Below are 10,497 nucleotides of genomic sequence, written 5' to 3' on the forward strand. Positions count from 1 at the left end.
CATGAACATAAGTCTCTTTTCATTTGAGGAATAAGAATATAAATACCAAGACTTTGGAAACAAGTCTGGAAGCTGAACAGTAGAGAGCATGGAGGCCCTGTTGTTATTAACCCATATTAAATATAAATAGTGACGGCAGAACTGAGGAGCCAGCATCTAACACTAGTGCAGTGTACAGCACAGCAGTGTACAGCACAGCGTCTTCCCCATTCAGGAATGTACAATCGCATGTGCAGCTTTATTTATTTATTTATTATTATGTGTACAGTGCTCCACCTGCTTGTACATCTGCAGGCCAGAAGAGGGCACCAGATCTCAATATAGATGATCATGAGCCACCGTGTGAGTGCTGGGAGTTGAACTCAGGACCTTTGGAACAGCAGCCAGTGCTCTTAACCTCTGAGCCATCTCTCCAGGCCTTGTCAAGATTCTTATGCTGGCCTCTGAAGAAAAAGATGCCACTGATGGCATCAAGGGGTGCAGAAAGAGAGTCATATTCTTTGCTAATTAAAGAATTAAAAGGTAGGAAAGAAATGATACTGAAAGTCTTGGGGAGTCCCATAGCCGGACTTTTTGACTACTTTGATTGGGTTCCTTTTCCTACCTCCCTACGCCACCCCTGTCCCTTCCAGTCCTCCAACACTAGGTAGGAGACAAAGAAGGTTAGAGGGGAGGGGGACATTGATATCATCAAATTACTTCCTGCTGACTAGGGGACATCGAGTTCCTTGGGGGGAGTTTGATCTTTGTCATAAGGATATCTCCAACCAGCAACCAGCAATCCAGCAACAGCAACATCAGCAGGGGCAGCAGCAGGGGCAGCAGCCTCAACCTCTCTCAGGGCTCTCGCATTTATCTGTCCTCTGAAGAGCCCCCAGAATTCCAAATGTAAACTTTCCGCAGCTGGAAAAATCACAACCCTGCCAGGGCAGGAGACAAATCATGGTTAGCTGCTGTGGACAACCTGAAGCAGCCCCATATCCCACACCTGAGATTAATCGTGTATCCACATAACATTTCTGTGTTTTTAAGGAAACTAAGAATTCTCTACAGAGCCTCAGCAGAGCCATCACGTGCTGCCTGGGAAATTGGGGCCCTCTCTTGGGGCTTTTTAATTTGTTAAGAACTTGTAGCCACTCAGTGGTGGCGCACACCTTTAATCCCAGGACTTGGGAAACAGAAGCAGGCAGATCTCTGTGAGTTCAAGGCCAGCCTGGTCTACAGAATGAGTTCCATGATAGCCTAGGCTACACAGAGAAACCCTGTTTTGAAAAACCAAAACCAAAAATAAAATAATTCAACAGCAATCACAGATGGAAGCAAACGTGAGAACAACTTTGAGTTTGAAAGAAAAACCCTAGGGCAAGCAAGCTATAGACCTTATGGCTGACAAGGAGGTGAAGACGGGGCAAGAGAGAGAACAAAACTGTTCTGTCAGAGGTGAGGTAGCATGGAGGTCAGCAGCCTGTTGGCACGTAGACACGCAGCAGGGAGGGGAGCTTTAGAAAGAGTGTGAGGAAGCCAGGCCCACAGGGGAGTACGAAGCATACTTAGAGCTGGGCACGCTTAGTCCCAGGGCTTGGGAGGCAGAAGCAGGCCGATCTCTGCGAGTTCAAGGCCAGCCTGGTCTACAGGGTGAGTTCCAGGACAGGCAGGAATCCTCTGTTATAAAAAAAAAATGGGGGAAACACATACTCTGTCTATCATTTGGATAAAAAAAGAAGGGGCGACTCATTCCCTAGGCCGCAGAAAGGCGAAGGGCAGCAGAGCCAGCCACCTCTCGTGGCGGCTGGTCTTGAAGGGACATTATGGAGCCAGAATTCAGCAAAGGAAAAACACATTATCTCAAGGTAAACCACTCTTCCTTTAGGGGTGTCACCTAGCTAGGTGCCTGACCTCTCTCACTGGTTTAACTGTTAAGAAAGGAGACAAGGCCGGGCGGTGGTGGCGCAAGCCTTTAATCCCAGCACGCGAGAGGCAGAGGCAGGTGGATCTCTGTGAGTTCAAGGCCAGCCTGATCTACAAAGCAAGTCCAGGACAGCCAGGGCTACACAGAGAAACTCTGTCTGGAAAAAAAGAAAAGGAAAAAAAAAAAGAGAGAAGAAAAGAAAAAGAAAGGAGACAAGGCCATGTCTCCACCTAGAGACCGGTCCCGTTCTTTACACATTTTTCTTCCATTCCTTGTGGAAGAGGAACCCAGCAGATGGCATGCTGTCCCAACCAGAACAGCCAACCAGGTGTCACCATTTTCCTAGAAGGACTGTGGAGATTAAGAAACATATGAAGATTGCTAATCTGATCACTCTAATTGTCATACGCTATTGGGACATAGTTTCATTGCCATAGGAACAGCAATTCAACACAACCTTTGCTGTTTACTCGCTATTCAGCAGATAGCATAAGGTTGATAGCGTAAGAAATAAGCAGTCTCGGGGGCTGGAGAGGTGGCTCAGCGGTTAAGAGCACAGACTGCTCTTCCAGAGGTCCTGAGTTCAATTCCCAGCAACCACATGGTGGCTCACAACCACCTGTAATGAGATCTGGTGCCCTCTTCTGGCCTTCAGGGGACAAGCAGGCAGAACATATATGCATAATAAATAAATAAATCTTAGAAAGAAAAAAGAAAGGAAGAAGCAGTCTCATTTCTAGGAAGTAGAAGGAACAAAACTTCATCACTCCTGGAGGGTTCTAGATAGTTTCTTCCCCTGAGAGGACCTTACCAGCTGGATTCCAGGTTTTAAAGGGTAATAAGAGAGTGGGGCAGCAACGGTGAACACCTTTATCCCAGCACTGGGGAAGCAGAGGCAGGCAGATCTCTGAGTTCAAGGCCTGCCTGGTCTACATATCGAGTTCCAGGACAGCCAAGGCTACACAAAACCAAAAACTGTCCAAGGGCTTTGGGCTGGTCACTGTAGCCACAGTGGACCAGCCGGATGCAACTGTGAACGTGAGGATATACAAGATGGTTGGAAGGTTCTGGAACCAAAATGGTTCTGGGAATTTTGGTGCTGGTGATGGGGCGGAGGAAACTTCAGCGGCCACGGTGACTGGGGGCAGCTGTAGTGTTGCCATGGTGAAGTGGGAGTCGCTCACTGGGTCTGATAATGATGGAGACAGGTTTCAAAGCAGAAGCCACAACGGCTTTGGCAACTATACAGTCTGCCCTCACCCTTTGAACCCGGGAAAAGGAAGAACGTTGGAGACAAAAATCTCTGGTCCCCTTGGCAGCTCAGGCTAGTATTGCCAAACCGTGAATCCAAGGTGGCCGAGGCCATTACACGGCAGCTGCAGTTATGGCCGTGGCCTAAGGTTTCAGTTACTGCCAGGAAGCAGGGCTAGAAAAGTGGCAGGGAGCCATGAACTCGTAAATCCAGCCAAGCTCCGTGTCGCACAGCAGACGTGTCTTACCAGTCAATGCTCATTTATGGGCCAAAACACAACAAAACCCAACCCTTCGTTTACGCTGACTTGTATAGCAGGTTTTAAAAGTTTCTGTTCCTTGGAAAGCATAGGTTGTCCCAACTGTTCCGGCCTCATTTCCACTGCTCTGAGGAAATACCTGACAAAAGTTGGGTGTTGGTAGCGCGCGCCTTTAAACTCAGCACTCAGGCAGCAGAGGCAGGCTGGGCTGGTCTACATACTGAGTTCCAGGACAGCCAGTACACAGAGTGACCCTGGGGGGGGGGGTAAAAACTGACAAAAAACAACTTAGGGGTGACTGGGCTCATTTGAGCCCCAGATTATTCTGGGATGTCAACGTGGTAGAAGCGCAAAGCAGCTGGCTACGCCCACAGTCCACAGTGGAGAGAAGTTCACCCAGCACACGGCTCACTTCCTGCACTCTCATTTAGTTCAGGATCCACTGCACCTCCCACGATGGACGCGTCTTCCCACCTCAGTCAGTCAACATAACCAAGGTACGTCCCCGCAGACTGGCTCGGGACAGTCGCCCAGCGAGACTCTTCCCAGGTGCTGCGAATTATGTCAAGGTCAAAACAAAAGCTGACGTCATATAAAGAAACGGTTATTTTGTGCATGTGTGCATGCATGTGCATCTGTGTGTGTGTGTGTGTGTGAAGCCTGATCACAAACCGAGCTGTCGTTCCTCAGAAGCCGTCTGTGGCGGTGTAGGCTTAGATTTCTCAAAACCTACTTTATTTTGGATTCTTAAGCGCTTCTACCCCCTCTCTAACACACCGACCTGAGGTAGGGAAGAATGTTAGTAGGAAAAGGGGGTTGTGGACCTGTGTAGACGTAGTTCCTTGGGCCAGTTCCACTCTGTGGTCAGGATACCAGCAGTCCAGTCCAATAGCCAACACCAAACAGTAACACGACTCGGTAGCAGGTCCACAGTCCAGCGGAAACAGCCAGGCTCCACAGTGGGACGACGTAACCCGCTGCAGGGCACAAAAATCGAAAGTGTCCTCTCACTGTCTGTGGGCCTCTATTTATATTTTTCCTAAACATCGTGACCCTCTCACGTATCTGTTTTCAGCAAAGCATCACATGACACCACTGAGGTTTTGGGGGTCTTCTTGTTTTGCTTTTTTGAGGCAGAGTTTCTCTGTGTAGCCCTGCCTGTCCTTGAACTCAGTCCGTAGACCAGGCTGGCCTCAAACTCACAGAGCTCCACCTGCCTCCGGAAACCAGGAACTTCCACTTCCTTCCTGGTACAGTGGCTGCAAGGGAAGTTTGTCCCTGGGGGCAGGGTTGGAAGTAAACAGCCTTGCCTCTTTCCAGTTTGCTCTCTTGTAGGGATTGCAGCTGATGATCTGACCTCCGAGTTTCCTGCCCTGGCCCCAGGCCTGCCACACTTCCCCATGCGCTGGACTCTGATCCTCTGCAACCACAAGCCAAAATGAGCTTTTCTAACATCTGCCTTGGTCACCGTGTTTTATCAAGGTAATCTGAACGCAGCTGATTCACCATTCGTCTTGTTTTTTTCAGACGGGACCTCTCACTGGCCTGGGGCTCACAAAGAAGGCTGGGCTGGCTGTCCAGTGAGCCCTCTCTGCCTCCCCAGTGCAGGGGCTGCAAGCATGTGCCACTGCGCCCGCTTCATATGTGATGTGGGCTCTAGGGATTAATCTGACACTTATGTTTACCAGGCAGGCGTTTGTTTCACTGGCTGAGCTCTCCTCATCCTACCCACACGGTTTCCTTGGGTTTTTGGGGAGCAGATGTGATTCGATGTGTGGGTGTTGGTGTAGATTATGTATGCACTTGTTAGTGTGTAGGTGTGCACATGGCTGTACAGGTGTGACTACCCATGTGTGAAGACCAAAGGTTCAGTGTCTCTGTTTTGTTTTGAGACAGGGTTTTTCTGTGTAGTCCAGGCTGTCCTGTAACTCTGTGTGTAGACCAGGCTGGCCTGGAACCCACTTTTGTTTGTTTGGGATGGGGCCCCTCTGTGTAAATGCTGGGATTAAAGGTGTGTGCCACCATACCCAACCAAAAATTCTTTGGTTTTTGGCTTTTTGAGACAGGGTTTCTCTTGTAGGCCTGGCTGTCCTCGATTCACTTTGTAGACCAGGCTGGCCTCAAACTCGCAGCAATCCACCTGCCTCTGCCTCCTGAGTGCTGGGATTAAAGGCGTGCGCCACCACTGCCCGGCTGGCTCTTTCATTGTTCTTTTTGTTGTTATTTCTGGGTTTTAAAGACGGAGCTACTCTGTATAACAGCCCTGGCTGTTCTATAACTCTCTTTTGTAGACCAGGCTGGTCCCAAACTCAGAGATCCTTCTGCCTCTGCCTCCCAAGTACTGGGATTAAAGGCGTGTGCCATCACTCCCAGCATATACATTTTTTTTTTTATAGAATGGGTGTCACTATGTATTCCTGGCTGGCTTGAAACTCATTAAGCTCACTATGTGGATCAGGCCACCCTCAAGGTCACAGAGGGCACTACTTTAATCTCAGCATTTAGGAGGCTGAGTCAGGTGGATCTCTGTGAGTTTGGGGCCAGCTTGGTCTACATAGTTTCAGGTCAGCCAGGGGATACATAGAGAGGACCCTGTCCCAAAAACAAATAAACAGCTGGGCGTGCTGGCACACGATACCATCACTCGGGAGGCAGAGGCAGACAGATCACTGTGAGTTTCAGGTCAGCCTGGTCTACAAAGCAAGTTCAGGACACCCAGGGCTACACAGAGAAACCCTGTTTCGAAAACAAAAAAACAAAAAAAAAAACCCAAAAAAACAAAAAACCAAGAAAAACCAAAAAATCAAAAACAAACAAAAAGGTCAAGGTGGAAGGTATAGATGGATACTTGAAGTATCTCCAGCCCTCCTGCATTCATACACACAAATTTGCATACACACACACACACACACACACACACACACACACACACACACACTCGCAGTCCTAGCACTTGAAGGATTGAAGGAAGAGGATCAAGTGCTCAAGGTTATTCTTGGCCACACAGTGAGTTCAAGGCTAACCTGGGCTATATGAGAGCCTGTATCAAAACAGACGAAAAATATACTTGTTTTTAAAGTGACTGCTATGCTGGGCTATTGGTGCCAGCAGTAATCAGGATGAAGAATTTCAGGACAGTCTGGGCCACTCGATGAGATCCTGCCATAAAGTAAAGAATTAAAAGGAGGGTCACAGTCGCAGTGGTGAGCACTTGCCTGCCCTCTGGGAGGCCCTGGGTTCAAACTCCACTACAGTAAGTTCCACAACAGAGGTGGTTGCTACCTCCTATGCAATAGGACAGTTTTACTTAATGCATACAGGGGCTTTGCCTGCGTGCACGGCTGTGCACCACGTGTGTGTCTGGTGCCTGAGGAAGCCAGGAGAGGGAATCGCATCCTCTGGAACTGGAGTTAGAGGGTGTGTGAGCCACCATGTGGGAGCTGGGAACTGAATCCAGGTCCTGTGCGAAAGCAGACAGTGCTCTTAACTGCTCCCATCTCACCACCCCCCCCCCTGAAAAATCAGACCATGAGAACTGACAGGAAGGAAGCTTTCACAGCATCGTCAGCCCGAGTGATCAGCACACTAGTTAACGCTCCCCGAGTAAAGCCGCCTGAGATCCAGTCCATGGGTTCCAGGGCATTGTTGACTTCCCGATGTGTCTCCCGTCTCATCTCCATCTTGCAGGTCCACTCCTGCAAACACAAGATGCAGCAGGGTCACAAACTCAAGGTCATCGTTGGCCATGTGGTGACTTTGAGGACAACCTAGGATACTACATGTCAAACCATCTCCTACTTCCCTCAAAACATCTCGGAGCCTCATGGAAAAGCCTGGCAGTCAAGAACTGTACTGTAAACCAGGCAGTGGTGCATGCCTTTAATCCTAGCACTTGGGAGGCAGAGGCAGGCGGTTTGTGACCAGCCTGGACTACAAGTGAGTTCCAGGACAGCCAGGGCTACACAGAGAAATCCTGTCTTGATTTTTGTTTTGTTTTGAGATAGCGTTTCTCTGTGTAGCCTTGGCTGTCCTGGACTCACATTGTAGGCCAGGCTGGCCTGGAATTCACAGAGATCCGCCTGCCTCTGCCTCCCGAGTCCTGGGATTAAAGGCGTGTGCCACCATGCCTGCTTTCGAAATCCTGTCTTGAAAAAAACAAACAAACAAAAAGAGAAAAAGATAGACCATATGCTGGAATTACAGTCGTGCCCCACAAAGCGTAGCCAGAGTTTATTTTTGCCCGTTACTATTGGCTCCCGAAGCTTCGGGGCTTCATTCAGTGTGTGACTCTTCACCGCCCGTCTTATTGTAAGCATCTTGGCTTATCAACCTTGGGGCTTTCTCAGGGAGAGAGCAGAAATGCGAAGGAGCTCCCAGGCGTGCGGCCTCCGGGAGTCCCAGAAGGACGAAGCAGGTGGAGAAGCCAGGTGAGCAAGCCTTCTGGAACGGGCTAAGGGAGCAATCTGCAAAGGAATGAAGCCCGGCTGCTGCTCCCTTCACTCCCAGCATTCCCAGGGCCTGCCTGCGCCAGGAGTACAGTATTCCAAGGGGCAGGACTGCAGATGTAGTCACTAGAGTGGCCACGGACAGCTGGGGGCTTCATTACCACTTGTATGCTAAACTACATACCCGCCAGGTAGTTAAGGCTAAAGGAACCATGAAGGTTGTGAAATGCCACGTCCGTCAAATTCCCAGAAAACCACAAATATCCCTGTAGCCACTAACCCATAGGCTTCCTCTCCTTCTTAACAGTCCTCAGAGCCCGGGAGCCGACAGGCAGATCTGCCGGGTTACCAGCTAAGTCTGTTAGCCAAGAATAAAAGTCCCCCTCACTGCTCAGTGGTGTTTGGCCTTGTTATTGACTCCACAATTCAGGGAAGAAAAGTGACACAGTTTGTTTGGGGCAAACACTAGTAAGAGGCAGAGTAAGGTTTGATTCTAAAGGACCAACATACAAAAGTAGCCTTCAACTTCAATCACTGTGGTGTTTCAGTTTTTGTTTTGTTTTGTTTTTTGAGACAGGGTCTCTCTGTGTAGCCTTGGCCATCCTGGACTCAGTTTTGTAGACCAGGCTGGCCTCGAACTCACGGAGATCCACCTGCCTCTGCCTCCCGAGTGCTGGGATTGAAGGTGTGTGCCACCACTGCCCAGCCTAATCACTGTTTTTTATTCTTTGTTTTTCTTTTATTTATGTGTGTGCCTATATGCCACAAGGGCACAGGAGCTACAGATGGTTGTGAGCTGCCTGGCATGGGTGATGGGAACTGAACCCACGATCCCTGGAAGGCCAGTAACTGGGGTGAACCGGTGAGTGAGCTGTCTCTACAACTCCCTGTGGTCCTAATCTTTATCACCAAGTCTTTATGATTTTTGTCTGTTTATTTTTTCTGATTTTGTGGAGCTGTGTGCCACCACACCAGGCTGCGCGTTTTCTTAATTAGTGATTGATGTGAGAAGGCCAAGCCTGTTGTGCTTGGGTGCACCCCTGGAATGGTGGTTATGAGGTGTGCGTGTGTGTGTGTGTGAGTGTGTGTGTGTGTGTATGTGAGTGTGTGTGTGTGTGAGTATGTGTGTGTGTGCGTGTGCGTGTGCGTGTGCGTGTGTGTGTGTGTGTGTGTGTGTGTGTGTGTGCGAAGGCAGGGTTTCTCTGTGTAGCCCTTGCTGTTTGAACTCACTCTGTAGACCAGTCTTACCTTGAACTCAGAGATCTGCCGGTCTCTGCCTCCTTAGTGCTTGGATTAAAGGTGTGCGCTACCATTGCTGCCCAGGGGTAGTTCTGAGTTCTGAAAGAAAACGGGCCGAGCAAGCCGTGAGGAGCAAGCCAGTAGGCAGCACCCCTCCGTGGCCTCTGCGTTAGTTCCTGCCTCCCCGTTTCCCACCTGGTTTGAGTTCATTGAATATGTAAGCCAAATAAATCCTTTCCTTTCCAAGTTCATCACAGCCGTAGAAACCCTAAGAGGGATGGCTCAGCAGGTCAAGGTGCGAATGCAAAGGCAAGCCTGATGACGGCGTTTGACGGTGAGTGAGCCCTACAGTGTGGGAAGAAAGAGCAGCTCCGAAAGATGCCTTCTGAATATCATCAGACTTTAGGGCCACGTCACATGGACACCGCGCCCCCACAAATAAATGAATTTAATGATTAAAACATAACAATAGACAAACCTTTCAGAAGTCGGTGTGTACGACGGGCGAGTGTGTGGCTGAGGAAGGCAGCGCTGGCTAAGGCTGGTTACGGGAGCTGTGACTGTTCAGTTGGGAGGCCGTGACTCTTGCCTCTGACTTCTCCCGTCTCTCTCCGCCGCACACACATGTGCGCCACCCTGAGCTTTTCCTCTCCCAGGAAACGTAACCTTTGCTAAGGCTTGAGATCAGAGGAATTTTTTACTTTGTGTAGGTAGTCCTTGGCACTAAATAAGGGGACCTTTACCCGGCAGCAGCAGGAACCACCCTTGGGAGCTACTTAGTGCTGCCTGGCACGTCCGCAGCACTTAGAGCAAAGGGACAGAGTTCAGAATGTCCCTCTGAGGAACACTCTCCTGAGCCAGTGTGGGCCCCACTCAGGGCGGGGGCAGTGAGCTGCTCCTAGATTCAGCTCCTGTAGGAGACCAGACAGAGAGCTTTGGATCTGCTCCTCTACTTAAGGCCTTCATTGTTACCCACAAGGTTATTTTTAAATTCACTGGCATAGGATTTTGTATATCGATGCAAAATAAGTTTAATTTTGATACATTGGTATAGAATTCAAATTTGAGATTATTCACACACATTATATATATGTTTCTACTCTGATATGAAGTATTGCACCCAGCTCAACTATAATACAAGGCTTACTTCCAATACTTTGAAAGTGCAGGCTGCTTAGGATAATTCAGTGACACAAGTTAATTGTTAGTTGATCAAATCATGGTTATGTCAATTACTAGTCTATTTTTACCACAAGAATATACATCTTAGGTGCAACAGATAGATATGATTCTACAGATAGATAAGGTAAAAATAATTAGATAAGGTCTTCAAAAACCTCAGAGACCTACAGAATATGGCATTTAAAGATGTTTTTATTATTTTAAAGATTCT

The 10,497-nt window shown here is 48.9% G+C and overlaps 1 long non-coding RNA gene across 1 annotated transcript; it reads left to right on the forward strand.

Moving 5' to 3' along the window:
• The first annotated feature begins 4,771 nt into the window (after positions 1-4,771).
• LOC311579084 lies at positions 4,772-9,486 on the forward strand. Its single transcript, XR_014773048.1, has 3 exons — positions 4,772-4,902; positions 8,635-8,727; positions 9,352-9,486. It is a non-coding gene; the product is annotated as an uncharacterized lncRNA (long non-coding RNA).
• The last annotated feature ends 1,011 nt before the right edge of the window (positions 9,487-10,497 follow it).

Source organism: Acomys minous (genome assembly GCF_964271855.1).
Source record: "Acomys minous genome assembly, chromosome: 12".
NCBI classification, from domain to species: domain Eukaryota; kingdom Metazoa; phylum Chordata; class Mammalia; order Rodentia; family Muridae; genus Acomys; species Acomys minous.